The sequence below is a fragment of the Amblyomma americanum genome, chromosome 2, assembly GCF_052857255.1.
Source record: "Amblyomma americanum isolate KBUSLIRL-KWMA chromosome 2, ASM5285725v1, whole genome shotgun sequence".
NCBI lineage: Eukaryota > Metazoa > Arthropoda > Arachnida > Ixodida > Ixodidae > Amblyomma > Amblyomma americanum.
Genome location: NC_135498.1, coordinates 152,019,344 through 152,039,717, shown reverse-complemented (window position 1 = coordinate 152,039,717; position 20,374 = coordinate 152,019,344). Strand labels below are relative to the sequence as shown.

The window sequence follows — 20,374 nt, the reverse complement described above, 5'->3', positions numbered from 1 at the left end:
GGTTCAGTATTTCAGAGGCTACAGTATCGCACATTTTCGACAAGTGGCTGCACGTGGCGTATTGCAGACTTAAAGATGAAATAATCTGGCCCACACGAGATGCTTTGCAAAACACAATGCCACAGGCATTCCACGACTCGTTTGATGCGAATGTAGCAGTCATCATCGATTGCTTCGAAATCAAGATAGAAAGGCCATCATCGTATCTTCCAAGATGTGAAACATGGTCCCAGTATAAAGGTAGCAATACAGCCAAGTTCCTGATTGGGATTGCTCCACAAGGTGTTGTTACATATATATCCGAAGGTTGGGGAGGCAGGGCAAGTGACAAACATATCACCGAACACTGTGGGTTTTTGGACAACTTGGTGCCTGGAGACGTTGTACTCGTAGACAGGGGTTTTAACATCAGCGAAAGCGTTGGTTTCTACTGCGCAAAGCTTCACGTGCCAGCGTTTACCAGGGGAAAGAAACAACTTTCAGCAGAAGATGTGCAGAGCACAAGAAAGCTAGGAAAACGTGCGAATACACGTGGAAAGAGTAATTGGACTCATTAGGAATAAGTTTATTTTTCTGAAGTCTGTCGTGCCAATCGATTACGTTGTGTGCCGGCCAGGAGATGAAGTCGCACCACTCGACAAAATTGTAACTGTGTGTTGTGTGCTATCTAACTTGTGTGCATCAATTGTTGCTGCACCAAAGGACGCCACTGGACAGCAGGCTTCAGCCTCAGCGGATGAGTGATTGTGAATCCTGCTTCAGCATGTCTGAATAAAGCACTGGACAGCAGGCTTCGGCCTCAATGGATAAGTGATTGTGAGTCCTGCTCCTGCATGTCTGAATAAAGCAAACTCAGAATCTGCTGACGGCATTGTCATTTCTCAACGCCAGATTTCAGCGTGTCCCATATGGACCACGTGTGTTCCAGCCTCAAGACGCACTTCCAAGGTTGAAACATGAGGCAGCTGTCCAAGTTGTGTTACAGGTTGCTTAGCCTTTGGGTCCTCCGCACTCTGGACAAAACCACAGTGTAGTTTTTGGTGCTCGCTTGAGTGCCACGCATGAAAAGTGGAACCATTTGTAGTGGCAGGATGCGTTGTCGCAAGCAACCATCTTTCCAGTTTCTGGTCCATGGCAAAAACAGTAGACATCACTGGGAGAGTTTACCACTGGACCAGCATGCTGCCTGGTGAAGTAGGTGCTGAAAAGCTCGGGCAGGATTGCATGAATGAAGAATTTTCTTCCAGCAGCCAGAATTTCCTCACAAAAGTGCCTGCCTTTCTGTATTCTCTCCACGTGCAACAAATTAGGTGTCCACACCACGAAGTCGCACCACTGAACATCACATAGAGCCATTTGTGTCTGCACTTGGTAGAAATATCCGTGTTGTCGCCGTAGCTGGACTACACCATTGACAGTTTCCAGGCAGGAACCTGCAGTAGCCAACTCTGTAACGTCCTTCCCTTCCCTGAGCGAAAATGGTCACTTAAGTTCAACAACACCCTTCCCACAGCATGCGCAACAAACAAGACCGTCTGGTGTTGCTCCAACAAACGGATATCTTGTACTCAGGTGCAGCCCCGACTTGGAGCACTTGAACATGTCGTGCTTCTCGGCTTCACTGGTTTGGTATGCCCTGAAGGCACGGGGCTCATTTTTCACTCCCCATGTGATGGCAGGCGTCTTCAGCGACTGCTTTTCAGGATAGCATATCAGTTTTAGCAGTGATATGCTAGGGTTATCAATGCTTGTGTGGCACACCCTTTTCATTACAGAAGCAGTCACCCTGCCCGCTCGGTACAAAAACCAGTTAGACGAGCTGCTCTGTTGCCTTGTCAAAGCTTCAACGGCCTTTACGGTCTCTTCATTTATAATTATTGATGGCATGACATCATTGGCTTTCTTAACCAAAACATCCAAATCATGCGCCAACATTTCTTCGGAGTAGAGGTTTCTCAAACGGGCATCATGCATCGGTACAGGATTTTGAAAGTGTCCATCATATCCGGGGAGGACTGAAAAAATTGAAGGAACAATGCCGGCATCCTGAATTGAGCCGTAAAGCTTGGTACGCTCCTGCTCTGAAAGTGGCGGGACATGAGCCCGCTCCTTGACTGGACCTGCCTCAAAGGAATTGCTATCAAGCTGCCGTTTTTTCCCTTTAGATGATGTGAAGTTTATGTCCTTGAGTCGCTTATATTGTACTTTTTCGACATAAGCGGGCAGCCACATATTATCCTTCTGGGTGCAACTTCTTGACTTCATCATTTTGATGCCGGTCTCAACTGCAAACAAACAGGCTCCAACATGGGAGCATGCTTCCCCTGCTCCAGCCATACATGTGCAGTGCGCAGTGATCACAGCGCCGGAAGATCACGCGTACTGCGCAGATTTTTCGGATCTTGGTGATTCCATCATTGCACACATTGCCGGTTTTGTTATTCGTCATTTGCAGGCCCGCATCAAGTGCTCCGAGTGCGCTTCTGCACTGACTGTTTCAGGCCCTGTACACACTGCACACTCTCTCATACAAAGAAAGTCCTCCGGTGGACTTAACTATCCTTCAAGAGATGTGTTAACGATTTGCCGAGAAACAGAGAAGCACTTGCGCAGGGCTCTTGCATATTCCTCACTGCCATCCCAAACACTTTCAGCTAAGGTTGCCCGTACTACAATGACTACATTCATTGGCAGAGACCTGTTTAAGGGTCTAGATGAGCATATGCTCAATAGTTATGCCCTGGAGAGCCACTCAGCTCATTTAATGAGGGCAATAGTTGACAAATATCTGGATGTGAGAATGCATCACGTTGCCAGGTCAATCACACATAGGCTACATCATGAAAGGGTTCGACAGAAATGCACAAAGTTAACGCAGTTCAAGGGCCAGTAGCAAGGCTTTGTGTCTGTTGTAAACTATATTCTAACTATTGCAAGGTAAAATTTTATTCTTCCATTGCTGTTCAGTGCTGTTTATTGCCATAAAATTATCCTATCAGCATATTCTATTTATACCTGTATGAAAGTAAGCAGTTAATGCAGAGATTCTCATACTTGTTTCTGGTGAATTCTTTGGTTTCTTGGAGCTCATGTTTGATTCCACAAGCAGTTAAATTCATGGATGCCTCAACCCCCCTTTGTTTCTTGCTAACTTTATTTTGGACTAATTGTATTTTAAATTATTACAGTATAATTATTCATTACATAAGCAGCCATTTATAACTGAATTAACAAAAATTCAATTTTGCCATTATTAGAGGGGTTATGTGACTGTGCTCATTTCTGCATTAATGCCAGGCAGAATAGGATGCAAGCCAAGACATGAGGACTTCCAGAAATTCATAGGGGCTCCCAGGCAATAAATATATTGAGAATGTCTTGTTTAATAATAAACACGGGCAAATCATAAAAAAATGACAAGAATGTTGAACGGAAGAAAAGGAGCAGGAGAGAACAACAAAAAATTGCAAACGCCACGAGAGAAGTATATGGGCAGAGCCAAAATCGAGGCACTTCCTTGCACGGCTAGTCCTCCCTATGGGTATGTGCAATTTTGTAAAAGGCGTGGCAGATATGCGAACCGCTATGCTTCTGATCACAGGTTACACAAAAGCAGTTCTCAGCTTCCAAGAGGAAACTAGAGTGATAGGTTGCACCTCTGAAAATAATTAAATTTGCAAAACCTCGGATGACACAGCCACCAAAGTCACATCCGGGTAAATAAATTCCGTCCTGCATGCTTTAACTGATTGGGCTCATTCTGGGGCCTAGAGCAGCCTGTTACCAATTGTACATACGGGGCTTCTTTTGTGATTGTGATCTAACGATGATTTTACTGTTTGGACAGCAGTCTTTGTGTGCAGATGTTCGCTGCTAGAGTCGCAATTCCATCTTGCAGGAAAAAAAAATCTTTGCAGAAGACCACTGTCGTAAATATACAAGGAAAACGAAAACTAACAGCGAAAAAAGGGAGAAGTAAGGGCACTGAGCATACTTGTGAGGGCCATGTGAGCGGCAAAAGCAAAATAAAATATATATCAAATTTAGTATGCCAGCGAGCAATATGCCTCAGGTCATGCAGTTAGGTGAAGCTCCCAAGAGAAGGGAGAGAAGTAAAGGCACGGACATTAACCAGAAGATACCGACTTGCTGCCGCACTACACTGGGGGAAGGAGGTGGTGGTATATAAAAAGGAAGGAGGAAACAGAGCTGAGCTAAATTTAAGCACAGAACAGAAATAACTTTGCATACAGCAAAGCCATAGCCCAGAGCCAAAAAAAAAGAACACTATCAAGAAGCACAACAGTGTTTGGTAGGCCATCAAGGCCAACAACTGCTGTGGCCGTTGTCCAAGAACCTTAATCTCCGTTAATGGAAGATGGTCAAGACATACATACCAGTGCACATAGAGCTTTCAAGACTGTAATTAAGCATTGGAGACGGAATCTTTGTTGAAGAACCCAAGCTCTGAAAGTTCCAATTAAACAGTGTTCTCACCAATTTATGTCTGGTTAGCTTATTAGTTGAAACAAAATAAAAGACAATAATGCAGGTGACAAAATGGCACAAAAATGTGACCCCCTCTATTATTTGATGAGTGGGTTCTTCAGTTATATACTATGAATGAGGAAACTTTTGATACACAAAGATAAGGATGATTCAATACAGACGGATCAATAGCCTGCACAGAAAACCTTTTTTGGGGAACAGCGAAATATTGTCACGTGTTTCTTTCTTAATCACCATGAATTGCTCAGCCGGAGCGTTCGTATATTTCTGCTGCAAAAGTTTGGAGTAACCGCGAAGATACCAGTAGTAGCAACGTACTTGACCGCCGCCTACAATGAGCCATTAGCAATACTCCCGCGGTGTTGATACATTAGCTCCTACAAAATAAAAGCAAGTTTAAAAGGCAACGCACGAAGTGTTATAGCAACAGCCTCTACTGAGCAGGCGATCGCCTATTGCAATACCGTATTTACTCGCGTAATGAACCCACTCGCGTAATGAACCCACCCCCCACTTTCTTAGACGAGAAATGAATTTTTTTTTTCCGTCGCCGAAATGTCGCTTCCATGAAATCGAAAACGAAACCTCTGCTTATAGCGCCATGCCTGCGCTGCGGCGGCAGTGCGAAGTAAAGACAAACGCACTTCAACGGCGCTGGTCGCCATTTCGCTAGCACTTCGCTTTGTTGCTGTTGGAGTTGAGTGCGCGCTACGGCCTTGGCGTTATTTCGTGCGTCCTCTGCATTTGCTGTGCGTTGTGTACGGCCTTGGCGTTATTTCGTGCGTGCTGTGCGTGGTGTGATGGGGCGTTACGCTAGTTACACGGCAGCTTTCAAACTCAAGGTTGTGGAGCATGCCTTAGAGCATGGAAACCGTGCGGCTGGACGGCATTTCAGTGTGGACCCCGTGCGTGTGCGCTACTGGAGGAACCAGCAGGACGAACTGAGAGCGACGAAGAAAGATCGCCGCGCCTTTCGAGGGCCGAAGCAGGGCAAGTTTCCTCGCGTGGAAGAAGAAGTCTTGAATTATGTCAAGAGGCTCCGCAATGAAGGATGTGCCGTGTCCCATGAGCTCATACAGAATCACGCGCGGGCCACTGCAAGAGGCCATGGCATTCCCGCAAATGAATTTAAGGCCAGTTTTGGCTGGACGACGCGTTTCATGCGACGGAACGGGCTGTGCCTCAGAAGGCGCACAACGTTATGCCAATGGCTGCCGGCGGATTGCGACGACAAAGTGCGTGATTTCCACCGCTTTGTTATTCGTGTCCGTGAGGAGAAAAAGTTTCTGCTCTCGCAGATCGGGAACGCGGACCAGACGCCTATCTGCTTCGACATGCCAAGAAACAGCACGGTCGATACCAAAGGTTCTAAAAGTGTGCTGGTGAAGACGACGGGCGCTGAGAAGCAGCGGTGTACCGTGATGTTGGCGATAACAGCGGACGGCAGGAAGCTGCCTCCGTTCGTTATCTTCAAGAGAAAAACTCTGCCAAAGGGAGCTCTTCCGGCTGGTATCCACGTTCGCGCACATGAGAAGGGGTGGATGTCGGCTGATCTGATGTCCGACTGGCTGAAAACAGTCTGGGGACGGGGGCCCGGAGCACTGCTTCTGCCATCGCTGCTTGTTCTCGACAGCTTCCGCGGTCATCTCGAAAAAAATGTCCGCCGCCGAATGACCGAGTTGCGCACGGACCTCGCTGTCATCCCAGGTGGCCTTACATCACTGCTGCAGCCCGTTGATGTGTCAGTGAATAAGCCCTTCAAGGACAACGTGCGGCGGCTCTATGCTGAGTGGATGGCCGCGGGGAACCACGACCTGACTCCCGCAGGCAAGATCAGGAGGCCCACCATCGACATGCTGTGCCGATGGGTCCTAGAAGCGTGGAGCATGATATCCACTGAGGTCATCATCCACAGCTTCAAAAAGACCGGCATCTCAAACAGCCTTGACGGCACTGAAGACGACGCACTGTGGGCCGATGCCGATGCTGACGATGTGGCAAGCGACATTAGTCGAAGTGACTCAGATAGCGAGACCGAGTGAGGTCTTAAGTAGCCAGAGGCTTGTGAATAAAAATGTATTTTTATTCACATTCATCGCGTACGTGTTTGTACTATAAAGGTAAGGTTGTGACCGCAATTTTCCTCAATGTGACATGAAATTTCGACCTTCTCAAAAATTTCGAAAAATTTTTTCCCGCGTAATGAACCCACCCCCTAAATTTATGTCAATCTATGTGGAAAAAAGGTGGGTTCATTACGCGAGTAAATACGGTATATAATAAAGCATACGAACAGCGCAACGCCGATTGTGCAGAGTCAAGAAAAATTTGCCCAGAATAATCAACAATAACCTGGAATATTTCAGTTCATAATGCAAGGAGTGTCTCCCCACGACGAAAGTATAAACTGATGGTAACAGCAGTCTGTACCCTTTGCATCTGAGTGGTTCCAAGCCGCACAATTCCTGCCGCAGCGTCAAGGTGGCTAGCAGCGTTGTTTACGAAATGGTCGGGCCAAAGCTAGCAGCGAAGTCGCAGAAGCGGCAATCTGACAACAATGATATAAACACGAAAATGGCCGCCCCTGCTTACCGCCGTGCTACAGTGTTGGTACTTAGTTTTATTTAGTGACTCTAGTATTTCCCTTTTTTTGGCACTGAAAGCATCAGCCAACTTTATGAACCCAGCTGAAATTTGACTTTCAGGTACCAGTGTGCCCTGTGAAGCCATGAGTAGTGCAAACACAATCGGTTAGTTTCACGACCGGCTTTATTACTTGGCGACCTGTTCACCGGCGCAGCCTCCGTAGCACCCGATTTGTTAGTTCGTTCAACCGCCGCTGCTCTCCGTGGCGCCACAACTTACCCCCCCGCCGAGTGCGGGCTGGCCTAGCGGTAGCAGTCGCGCCTTCTTCGTTGTGTTTTTGTGCGCATCTGCACACCGTGTTTCTGGCTGTTCTGCTTGCTTCCAGCATACGTGCTAAGAATTTAATTATATCTGACAGCCTTTAGCTTTCGTAGGACGTGAAAATCATCGCCCGCGATGGTGCATTGCTGCGTTCTGCTCTGTAAATCAAGCGGGCGCACAGCAAAAGGAATTACATTCCACGAGTTTCCCGTGAGAGAACTGCAGACCCAGTGGCTCAAGAGAATTTCTTGCCAAGCAGAAGGTAAGCAGTGGGAACCATATATATCTTTACGCGGCTGCGACGGCAAAAAATACACCTGCAACGTTGACACTTCACATGGAATGCGTCCTAGTCAGCGGGCCTCTTTTGTGTTCTAAATGTTCACTCTACGACTGGCTTTGTTTACTCTCCTGTCATTTTTGCGTTGATACAGTGCGCGGTCCGCGTCGTCAGGGCTTCAGTCCGTGCTCTCTTTTCGTGCTTGCTTTACAATCGACGGATATTTGCAGGACCTGGGAAAGCGCCATGGACTCCAAGGGACCGCAGTAGTTTGCATCCTGCACTTTAAAGGAGAGGACTTCAGAGAAGGCCTGAAGATAAGGAAGCTGAAGCCAGACGCTGTGCCGTCGGTTTTTCCCCAATACCCGTTGTACCTGCAGCAGGGGGCGAAAAAGGAGAGGCGTCCTTTAAAGCGTAATGCTGCAAAACCAGCTTCGCCCACAGGGAGAGATGCCAAGGCCGCGAGGCAAGTGCGATTTTTAGCTATAAATTATCTTCATCAAGAAATATTGCTCAATTCAGCTGCTTTTAAAAATCCTGTAGGCAAAAATAATTTTCCTTGGCTTTCTTCCATTTTAATTTAATTTAATAATAGTTTATTTCCATCACCATGCAGTGTTGGAGGGGATGGGGATAAAAGCAGTTAACACTTTAATTACATTCTCCATTAATTACATTCTACGTAAATAAAACCTCAGTATAATGTCCATGTTTCAGGCTGGATGCAAATATGACTGATGGCTCTCCAGATGAGATCTCGGTCACTATGGCAGAGGTTCCAGCACCAACAGCCACTACCACTATGATGCAAGCAGCTGACAGCCATGAATTGGAAGTAATTCCTCGAGGACTCTCTCTGGGTGCAGTCTTGGCATCTAAAAAAGGCACTTCACTTGAGCCTGTGCAACAGTCCTCACCTGATGTTTCCCCTGAGCCCACTTTCAGTACAAAAATGACCACAATGATGCACGGAGTGCAAACAAGATTGACGTTTCCACGCATGACAAAACTTCTAAAGCAAGTAAACACGTTGAAGCGCAAATGCCGGAGGCTCATAAAAAAGCGGGATGAGCTGCAGGCTGAGATTTCTGTGCTTAGACAGCAGACTAAAAGGTCCGAAACAGCTATGAAGAAGTCCAACTTGGCAATTCTTCAGGTATGGATAGCGTTGAGAATTAACTTGAGATGCTCCGGTTAATCTAATAATATTACTTAACGAATGTCATTCTTTTCTAGGAAAAGGTGCAGGAAGATGATGCAAAGGCTCTTTTCCTGCAAGAACAGCTTTTCATTTTTGAGCCAACCGAAGGGTCCGTGGCGGGAGGACACCATCCGCAATTGCGTCATATGGCACGCAAAGTCCCCATCTGCATACAACCTGCTTCGAGAAACTGGGGTTCTGTCATTGGCAAGCCACTCGACACTGAAGAGATTTATTGGTGCATGCACTGGAGAAGTGGCGTCGTCACTTATAAAGCAATGTCGTCACTTATAAAGCAAGGGGGCACAGCACCACGACTGCAATGGAGCGCTCACCGATGTTGCTCTTTCAGGTGGCCCTTTTTCTCGGCGCGTCTCTGGAGGCACAGTCCGCAAAATCCTGCACGAGCTCTCCCGGGCATGATGTACGCGAAAACTGGAAGCGGTCGCCACTTCTGGACAGCTGCCACCGCCTCTGCTGGCAACCGGGATGGACCACACGTGTCGACGCTATCACCACAGGATGCACAGTATATCAACCGCCATTTCACCGCGCCCCGCTGGGGCACAGCACCACGACTGCAATGGAGCGCTCACCAATGTTGCTCTTTCAGGTCAGTTACCTTGACTGCTCCTACTGCCGCGTAAAGAGCGACAATCGTTTTCTTATTGTGGTGTTGTGCCCCAGTGAGTGGTCTGTTGCTTTCATGAATTGTGACAACTTTGTTAAAGACCTGCTGTGTAGAATCCTATTGCTTCTGTCAGGGGATGTTGAATCGAATCCTGGCCCGGGAGTGGATGAAGTTCTAGCAACTGTCTTGCAAACTGTGCAAAGAATTTAATTAGGCCAGGATGATATCCGCAACGACCTTCGCGCTTTAAAGAATTGGCAGGCGTCCGTTGATGTCGAGTTGAGACAGCTGTCAGCTCGAATTCGGGTGCTAGAGGTGGACACTGCTGCTCTAAAAAACAGTAGTGCTTCACCAGTTCAGGCGCCCGAGGTTGCTCTCGAAATCTCGGACAAGTTAAAGTCTATCGAATCGCGCTGCGATGACGCCGAAAACCGTCTACGCCGTTCCAATCTCCTTTTCTTCGGCCTACCTGACACCTCTGACGAAACCTGGTCATCCGCTGAGACAAAAGTAATAAACTTATGCTCGGAAACCCTCGGTGTAACAGTCGAGCCGTCTCAAATAGAGCGCGCACATCGCCTCGGGAAGTACCAGGAAGGCGAATGCAGACCTGTCATTGTTAAATTTGCACTTTTCAAAGACAAACAGCTCGTTCTGGAAAAGGGGCCCAAATTCAAGAATACAAATTATGCTATACGAGAAGATTTTTCGTTAAAAACACGAATATCAAGGAAACACCTACTTGATTTTGCGAAGTCACAAAACGCCACGTATAAACTTAGCGCAGACAGACTGCACATCGGTGACGTCACCTTCGTATTTGATGTTGCATCTGGGAGCGTCATTCGATCTACAAGATAGCTCACAAGGGAAAAGATAGCTGGTACAATCGATCATTCAAACTCTACTTGTCGTAATCACACGCCATCACGATTACACTTATCATGCACTAATATGCGTAGTTTGCTACCCAAACGTGTTGAACTATGTTCATACCTGGATAACAGTGAGTGTGACATTTTAGCATTAACTGAAACGTGGCTTAATCCTGATATTTCTGACACTGAGGTACTGCCCGATACCAACGAGTACATAATCTTCCGCAAAGATAGAGAAAACAAAAGAGGAGGAGGTGTCCTAATAGCCGTCAAGAAGCGTATAGCATCTCATCTTGTTAATTTACCCAGTCCCCTTGAGATTATATGGATCTGCATTACGTCATCATTCGTTAATTCAATAATAGGTGCATGTTACAGACCACCAGATAGCTCCGCTGCTTTCATATCTCACTTGCGCGATAACCTCAGTGCCATAAGGACCAAGTTTCCTAAAGCTAATATATTTCTGATGGGGGACTTCAATTTCCCGGACATTGACTGGTCTAACCTCACCTCTGACTCTCGCTGTTCTAAAGACTTCATCGACTTAACTTTAGATTTTTCTTTAACTCAGTTAGTAAACCAACCTACACGCGGAACGAATATTCTTGACCTTGTTTTGACTTCATGCCCCGACAATTCAAGCATCGTCTCTACTAGTGAGGGATTCAGTGACCATCTGATTCTTAATTTTGCAGTTAGCATTCCATCACATACGCGGCATCTAACGTCTAAGCTCATCTTCAACTATAAAAAAGCTGATTGCAAAGCTCTTAACGTTGGTCTGCAAGAATTTTGCTCCTCGTACCTTTCCACTTTCTCTTCCCGTACCGTCAATGAAAACTGGACCTTATTTAAAGAAAAGTTGCTGTCATTAATGGTTGCTCATGTACCACAAACTTCATTTCGGGTCAACATTTCTAAGCCATGGTATCATAGGTCACTTCGCACAATTAAGAATAAAAAGAAGCGCTTATTTAAAGCAATGAAAAAATCTGGATCTCCCTCTCTGAAACTGCAACAGAAAGACTGCGAAAAACAATACTGCCGTGCCGTTCGTAAAGCGAGACATAAATTTTATTCTCATGATCTTCAATCCCTTATGCGCAACAACCCTAAAAAATTCTGGCGTACAATATCCCCAACTAACACTCATGCCCAAATCGCTCTACAGGACAATAGCGGAAATTTCATTACTGACGAAGAAAGTGCGACTATCTTTAACAATTATTTTACTTCAGTGTTCACCCATGAAGATCTTTCTAACATTCCTGCCACCGCCGAAATCGACTACAGATATATGACCCCCATCGAATTAACTGTTGAAGGCATCGCGTCACTTATCAAAAACCTTAAAATGTCCACTAGCTCTGGTGTTGACGGAATCAACGCCAAAATTCTTAAACTCACTATAAACTCGAGCAGCTTAATCTTGTATCACATTTTTCAGCAGTCTTTATCTACAGGTGAACTTCCGTTTGATTGGAAAATAGGCAAAGTCATCCCCGTGTTCAAATCCGGAGACAGAAGTAACATCAGTAACTACCGACCTATATCTTTAACCAGTATTGCATGTAAGCTCCTAGAACATATCATTGGTTCAAATGTTGCGCAGCACCTTGAACAAAACCGCTTTTTTTACCCTCATCAGCACGGTTTTAGAAAAGGACTGTCATGCGATACTCAACTCATGGAATTTACGCACGAAGTTCTGACTAACATGAATGATAACCAACAGACTGATTGCATTTTCATCGACTTTTCTAAGGCTTTTGATCGGGTAGCACATTGTCGTTTAATTGCCAAATTCTCTGCTTTAAATATCGACTCATTAACGCTATCATGGATTAGAAATTTCCTCTCATTTCGCAAACAATTTACCAGTATAAACAATTGTTCATCCTCTCTCTCTGAAGTATCGTCCGGTGTTCCCCAGGGCAGTGTCCTGGGCCCGTTACTATTTTTAATATATATTAACGATCTGCCAACCGACATTACCTCTAACATCCGTTTGTTTGCTGACGACTGTATTATTTACCGCAGAATTTCTAATCAAACCGATCATATCGCTTTACAGAAAGATCTAGACCATATAACAAACTGGTGTTCCATGTGGCTAATGCCGGTCAACACTGATAAGTGTAAATTAATGACTTTCAGCCGTAAACTTTCAAACTCTTCTTTCACCTACTCGCTCAGCAGTAATCATGTGACAACAGCGTCCTCATATAAATATCTCGGAATTCACCTAAATCGAAACCTTTCCTGGTCGACACACATTAATAAAATTACAGCTAAGGCTTCACGAACCCTTGGATACTTAAAGCGTAATCTTCATGGTGCACCATCTGACACTCGAAAACTAGCCTACCAGACGTTTGTCCGCCCACAACTAGAATTTGCATCACCCATCTGGTCACCTCACCAAGCGTATCTAACACGTAATCTCGAATCTATACAGAACCGTGCTGCACGCTTCATCGCTCGTGATTATAACCGGCATTCCAGCGTCACTAAGATCAAGTTATCGCTATCACTTGAGTCTTAAGAATCACGTCGTACCGTAGCCCTTCTTTGCTTATTTCATAAAATGATTTTCAGTCTTCACAGTCACACATTACCTTTGTCACGGCCATGTCGCACATCTCATCGCCTCCATAATCATAGCAGCTTTACGCGTATTTTTGGTCATACAAAAGCATTCAACATGTCTGCTCTCCCACGTGCCATAAACTATTAGAACAGCCTTCCTGACGATGCTACTAATACCAGAAATCCTGCTACATTTCGTGATAAAATAACCGCAATCTTCGCCTAGTTGTCTCAGTTCTGTGTATTCTTGCGAAAAGTGTTTTATTGCTGCTTAGTGTGAACTAACTTGTGCACTTTTTAGCCTCTCTGTCAAATCGTGTTCCATTTCCATGTTGCCACATTTTGAAACACGTAATTATTGTGTGTTGTATTACTTTATTTGTATTCTTCTGAGTGCCTCTTGCTAACTATTGTATAAAGTTTTTCTTCTGTCCTTTTTTTTGCGCTGTTCTCTAACTTCTATGTACTGCCCCACTCACACAATGCTCCAATGTAAAGGAGCCTGTGAGTAACTTGAATAAATAAATAAATAAATATGAAGGCAAAACTACACTCTGAGCAGATGAAATATTTTAATTTTATATCAAAAGGATTCTGTCACATTTGGATATTAACATTTGTAGGCATGCTTTGGCTCCCTGGTGATGGACGGAATGTCCCTCAAGAGAACTACCTCCTGCCAAAAGCAGTCAGATGCTGTGCATGGCTTTGTTGACCTGGGAGGTGCAGAAGTAGACTTCGGGCTTCACGACCAACTGGCAACTCATCTCTTGTGCTTTGTGTTCATAGGACTCTCTATCCACTACAGGTAATTAATATTCTACCTGGGTTAGCAGTTCTTTAGCTAAACCAAGACAGAAATGTCTCTCGAATTTCATTTGCAAATGCAACTATTGTTTTCTTTAAGCTCCCAGTATGGTACTACTTCACAAAGGCCTTGTCAGGAGAGCAACTTCAGCTTCTTGCCTTAAAGGTAACACAGTGTGTGTTGAAGAATCGGGATTCAAAGTTGTACGCCTTGTTGGAGATAACCACAAATGCAACACCAAGTTCTCGAACCTGTCGGGTGGCCCCATACAACCTGTTGTTGAGTAAGCAATGCTAGTTCAAACGTGTGCATGCCTTCATTGTAAGCATGTCATTTAGAACTTTCACCATAGCTAGGCTAATTTCTGTTAATATAATTTTTTTCAGGCACCCTCTGAATTCAGGTCGTGAACTTTTCCTGTCTCTTGACTATTGCCACATAATGAAAAACATCAGATCCCAGTTCCTTGAAGTGAAGAGACTGTTCAGAAGAAATGGAAAATTCAACCTTCCAGACTTCTTAAGGTACAAAGATGGCATTTTTGCTTTAGCTATTCAAACTTGACTAATGTTTCGCCTTGTTACAGACTGCTGTACAAGATTCAGGAAAAGCAAGATGCCTTCAAATTGGTGAGGTGCCTGACCAAGAAGCACCTGTGGCCAACAAATTTCGAAAAAATGAACGTCAACAGGGCTGTTCAGATTTTTTCGCCACAGGTAAAGTATGCAAACGTATAGTTTGTTGGCTGTGTAAAGGATGCACGCTTCAAATGTAAAGGATCAGTTTCTGGGTTACTGCACGCACTGAATAACATTTTCCTCCTCGACTTCACAGCACTAAGCAGGGTGATTAGCTATATTATAGGAATGATCATCATTTACTCTTATTCTCGTTTAGGTCACCACAGTCCTGCGATTCTTGCAACAACATGGACAGAGTCTTGGAGCTCCTAGCTTCGGAGACTGTCTGCCAACAGTGGAATTCATGGAATTGGTGCGCAAATGGTTTGTGCTCCATAATATTAACAGCACCACTCTCCACTGAATAAGCAGAGATGCCTTGAGGATGCCGTTTTACTCTGCAGAACACTAGAGATGTGTCTTAGTTTTGGCAGTGTTTACGCTCACCGTATTTTACCGATTTATGGTTTGCGGGGTTTAACTTCCTACAGCGACACAGGCTATGAGGGATGCCGTAGTGGAGGGCTGCAGATAATTTGAAACATCTGAGGTTTAGCACATGTTGACGTGGCACAATACACAAGCCTCTAGCATTTTGCCTACATCAAAATGCAAACACCGTGGCCGGGATCGTAGCCACGTCTCTTGGGTCAGCAGCCGAGCACCATAACTACTCAGCCATCGACGTATTTTACTGTTGAATGCATGGATTTGTAGAGTTTAATAAGTTTCGGCTTCTAGTACGGAGCTAATGGAGAGTAGGTTTCCTTTATTAACAGCTACTGAAGAGGTCTTTGCTGCTTTTCTTGTGACATGCGCTAGTTTACTACTTTGCAAACCTTTCTTTTTCAGACTTTCATGGCTAGAAAACGACTTTCTGTAGTAGTTCATGGAATGGAAAGAAGGCACATCATATAAAATGGAATTCCTGTCTGACGAAACATATGAGGAACTGAGAGTGACCAGCATGTCGACAGTGCTATGCACAAGGTTCCTCTTGAAGTCCGGGTTTCATTTCGTGCTGACAGCTAAGTTCTCAAGTGATGATGTAAAGTCACTGTTTTCGACAATACGACATTTGAATGGGTGCAAAGACCAAACCAACGCGTACGCAGCCCTATCATCTCTACTGAAAATCTTGGTGACTGGAATCCTCCACGCATCATCCAGTGCCAATGCTGGGAGTGTGATGGGCTCGCTGGGGAAGACATCAAATCTGTTTCTCATTCCTGTGAAGGCCACTTCTGACAGTGCTATCAAGAAGCTTCTGCTTCCACATCTCGCTCCACTGAAGTGCTATCCAAGTATGCTGAGACAACCCTTTGAAAATTTGGGCTTTGTATGCTAAATGTGCACATGCAGCTTCTAAATTTAAAGGGAAAAGCTAGAAGGCTTGGTGCCATTTCCGTCATCCAAGTTTTAAGGGTTCTGCTCCTCAGAAAAGTAGAGATATTGATGTAAAACAGTGAGTTCAGGTGCTGTCCCAAAATGACCTTTAGGGTCTGAATGAGGGGATCAACGACTGAGGCTTCAACCAAGAGGAAGGGACAGCGTTCATTCTGCACTTAGCTGTGCCTGAACGGTAACCTCCGAAAAGTGTTGTCGCCTAAACAGCTCATCCTTATATCCATTGAAAATTATCTGTTTGCATGAATTAAGGACATACAGTCAAATCCACTTATAACAATACCGCTTTTAACAATATATCGGATATAGCAATAGACAGCCGCGGCACCGTCACCTCTGCAATGTGTTCTATAATAAAATAAACCGCTTATAACAATGATATCATACAAGATTGTCGGTTATAATAATTAAATGTAGTCATTTGGAGCCAACCCTCCAAGAAAAAAAACTCACAAACGCAGCTACCACGCCAGCCAAACTACGCTTACGGCACAAAAAACGCACGCGCGTATGCGGAGCCGCCCGCATAGCGGCCACAGCGGCTGCGAAAAGATCACGTGATGACGCATACGAGGCGAGGCGCATGGGGTGAGCCGGAGAAGCTTGTATGACTCGGAGGAGAAAAGACGGGCACTTTCCTCTGGGCAGAGGTGGAGAGGGTAGGGAGGCGCTTCCTTTTGTTGCTTTTGTATCCGCGCCGGGAGCAGCCCATTCTGAGGGTGCGCCGCCCGTTGAAAACGCGTCACGGCATTTCAGCGTGGGTTGCCCCATCTTTCCCACTTTTTTTGGCTCCTGCTTCACGAGCTGCACAAGTTCCGAAGGCAGCGTACAGCGTCAAAGCGCGTGCGTTGCCAGCGTGGTTTTCATCATCTGCCATCACCAGCCTCGGCCCTGCTGGTTCTGCAAGCCCATCGGATTCCTCCCCAGAGTTCAACAATGGACGATTCTCCTTCAGGAAGCGCGGCCAGCGTGGCTCTACTGGATCAACTGCCGAAAAAGAGAAAGCGAGCGGCAATATCTTTGGAAACGAAGCGGAACATTTTGAGGGAGCACCAAGGTGGTGAAAAAGTGTGCAACTTAGTACGCAAGTACGGCCTGTCACAGCCGACGGTTTCAACCATTATCCGCAACGCGCTCAAGATGACTGAAAACGAATGCCATGCTAGTGCTGGCCATGCTATGGAGGACGGCCGGAAGAGGATTCGGCATGGTGCCTACAAAGACGTGAAGGAGGCACTGCATCAGTGGTTCCTTAGCACACGTGCTATGAACTTGCCAATTAGTGGCCCGATTTTAGTGGAGAAGGCGAAGCATTTTGCGTATCTCACTCAAAACGCCGATTTCCAGCCTGGTGGTGGCTGGATTCAGCGCTTCAAAGAGAGGCACGGAATCGTCTACAAGGCAGTCGTGGGCGAGGCAGGGTCGCTCGATGTTGACGCTAGACGGAAGTGGTTGGAAGAGACTGCCGTACATCCGCGAAGCATATGCAGACCGGGACTTGCACAATGGTGACGAGACCAGGCTATTCTTCCAAATGCTTCCGTCGAAGACGCATGCACTCAAAGGCGATCCCTGTAAGGGCGGCAAGCACAGCTAATTGCGGGCGACCGTTTTCCTCTGTGCGAAATGGACAGCAGCAACAAGTGCCCCGCCTTCGCAATTGAAAAATCTAGGAATCCCCGCTGTTTCCGTGGTGCTGCGAGGATTCCAGTTCGTTACCGTCATAATAAGAAAGCGTGGATGACACGTGAACTTTTCCACGAGTGGCTGTGCGAGATTGATCAGCGGATGCAGCATGAAGGCAGGAAGGTGGCGTTGGTCCTTGATAACTGTACTGCACACCAGACTGCCCAGAAGCTGTCGCATGTAAAAATTTTCTTCCTGCCGCCGAACACGACTGCAGGCTTGCAGTCCATGGACGCAGGCGTGATTGCGTGCTTCAAGGCATTGTATCGCTGCCGTGTTGAGCAGGCTTGCTTTTAACCTGGACATTGCTGTGCGTGAATGCCGACCCGCTCCAGAGATCAGAAGATTTCGCTTCTGATGGCTGTTCAATTCATTTTTGGGGCATGGGCAGAAGTCAGCTCCTCCACCGTCATGAATTGCTCCCGAAAAGTGGGCTTTGCCGTGGATATCAGTGACGCGGAGTGTCGCAAAGCTCCTGCCGATGGAGCGATTACATAACTTTGGTCTATGGTGCGCGGTGATGACGGCGACGCGGAAGGGCTTGAAGAATTCTTGCACGCCGACGATGCAGTCACCCCAAACGAAGAATTGACTGATGAGGCGATCGTTGCAGCAGTCACCGGCGCGATGACAGCAGCGATGACGAAGATGAACCGGAGCCTGTACAAGTTGTCTCTCATCAGGAGGCCTCAAGAATGATCAAGTTTCTGTGGGACTCCATTTTTGCAAAAAACCTTTCAATCGGACATGTCCAACATTTGGATGCCCTCCAGAACGATGTCAGCAAGATTGCCGCGAAACAGTCAAACTAACCGATTACGGGTTTGTTTCAGCAAAGAAGTGAGAAGTGCAAGCTATTTTGCCCTATTTAAATGCTTTCAAGTTTTCATGTTTCCTTTGTTTTTTTTCGGGCATTAAGGGATTTTTCAAGCTGGGAGGCAGCCGCAGCAACCTTTTCGTATTTTTTACAATGCCCCTTTCGGTGCCACCAAAACGATGCCTCGGCGGAGCTCGCATGTCACTTGCCGTCCGTGACCCCTCTTTGCAGTTGTTGTGCTTTTTTTCGTGCAACCCATTTATAACAATTATTGGTTATAACAATAGAATTTTCGTGGCACTTGAACATTGTTATAAGTGGACTCGACTGTATTACCAATATTTGGGCACTGTGCTAGCAAAAAATTGATTTAGGACTCAAATGCTGCCGATAGCATTTTTCAGAGTAACTGTCATTCAGTTCCAATTTGCCTTCATTCTTGCAGGTTACCCTCAACAAAGCCTTCGAGCCAGCACACTGGCAATGATTGCTGGCTTCTTGGTCAGAGCGGTGCAAGACTGCATTGCATGTGAGGGCTGTCTCATTAATTTGCAGGCTCCAGCCTCTCAGTCTACTACTACTGCCATCATAGCAGGCATGGACCGAGGAGGGCTGTCGTACCCTACCTTGGCTTTCGTAGGGTTTGTCAACCGCCTGGAAAGTGCTGCACCAAGTGTGGCTCCTGTGCTTGTTAGGGGGCCAAGGCCGCTTAAGAAGTCTGCAGACCTAGTGCTGCCATCACTTGCAAAAAATCCGCTATTTGTGTGCTCAAAGGACCCCACAGCGCCTCACAGAAGGGCCTTGCTACAGGTGATTGTCCATAAGTTTATGAGACCATTTTTGTCCAATTCTGCCTCTGATCTGACAGAAGAGCACGCCAAACGAAAAATGATAAATGCCAAACCAAAATCACAGAAGGTCCTAAATGTGTAAGGATCTGGCTGGCGTCAAATAAGTTCTGGCCACGACCGGCTATTGTGTCTGGCAAACAAGCTTTTCGAGTCTGGTTTTATTTATTTTTCATGTAGAGTGCATCTTGGAATGATTAACAATCGGGTTAACGCTCCTAAAAGTGAGTAAGAAGTATCCATAGCGCGCTTTTTATTGTAAATTGGCGGAAAGGAGCGCTACTTTACCCTGGGATGCTGCTAGGTACAGTGCAGAAGCAATCGTGTATAAATTGTGCAGCTGTGTGCACAAAAAAAAAACGCCGCTCAATTAGCACCAGAGCCACGCCCACCAGTACAACCGCTCTTTGAGCTTGTTTTAACTCCAAAACTGCTGCTCTGAGAAAAAAAAATATTACCACTAGCAGCCTCTAGTCGGTTACAGCTTTTTGTGGCTATGCAGGGGAAGCTACAAACACAAGACACCAGCTTCTGCGCTGTTCTCGCGCGCTCATGAGCCAAAGACGCAGGCATGTTAGCTGACAGCTCGTGCGAGCGTACCGCTTCCCCTTCATAGTCATCTGTGAATCACGCGTCGAGGAAACTTTCCGACTCAATGGATACTATTTCCATCATTCACAATGACCAGATAACGTCAGCAGATTGCTGATTGGCTTTCGCAAGGATATCCCGGCCTCACCGGTTGATGTCCCGCCTCACAGCGACAATGAATACGTATGCGCTGTCACAGTTATTGCCGGACAACAGTACACTCTGATTGGAGTATATCTTGAGCTAGGCACGCCATTTGATGCTTTGAGACTTGAAGACTTGATAGCAAGAACGCCCTCTCCGCATATTATTTGCGGAGACTTCAATGCTCATAATGAAATTTGGGGCAGCTCACATACATGTGCCCGAGGTGCCAAGCTTGCAATACTTCTCTCCAAGCATTCAGTTCAGCCATTAAATGACGGCAGCATCACCTACGTCCGAGGCCCGACGACTACCAGCAGCATCGACGTGACATTTGTCACAAGTTCATTCGCCCACAACTTTGGCTGGTGCACTGATTTGGAGACACGTGGAAG

General features: G+C 46.1%; 1 long non-coding RNA gene and 1 pseudogene across 7 annotated transcripts in view; one reads left to right on the top strand and one right to left on the bottom strand.

Annotated features, from left to right (window-relative positions):
* The window catches only part of LOC144121910 (uncharacterized), a 50,727-nt gene that overhangs the window by 13,922 nt on the left and 16,431 nt on the right, over nucleotides 1–20,374 (bottom strand). For 4 of the 7 annotated variants that reach the window (XR_013312728.1, XR_013312729.1, XR_013312730.1 and 1 more), the window contains one exon: nucleotides 6,789–8,070. The exons of 1 other annotated variant lie outside the window; for it this stretch is intronic. This is a non-coding gene — a long non-coding RNA (uncharacterized LOC144121910). Of the gene's footprint in view, nucleotides 1–6,788; nucleotides 8,071–20,374 lie in introns of those variants that run through there. 2 more of the 7 variants (XR_013312734.1, XR_013312732.1) reach the window with 2 other exon arrangements.
* LOC144121907 (uncharacterized) lies at nucleotides 13,628–19,329 on the top strand (annotated as a pseudogene).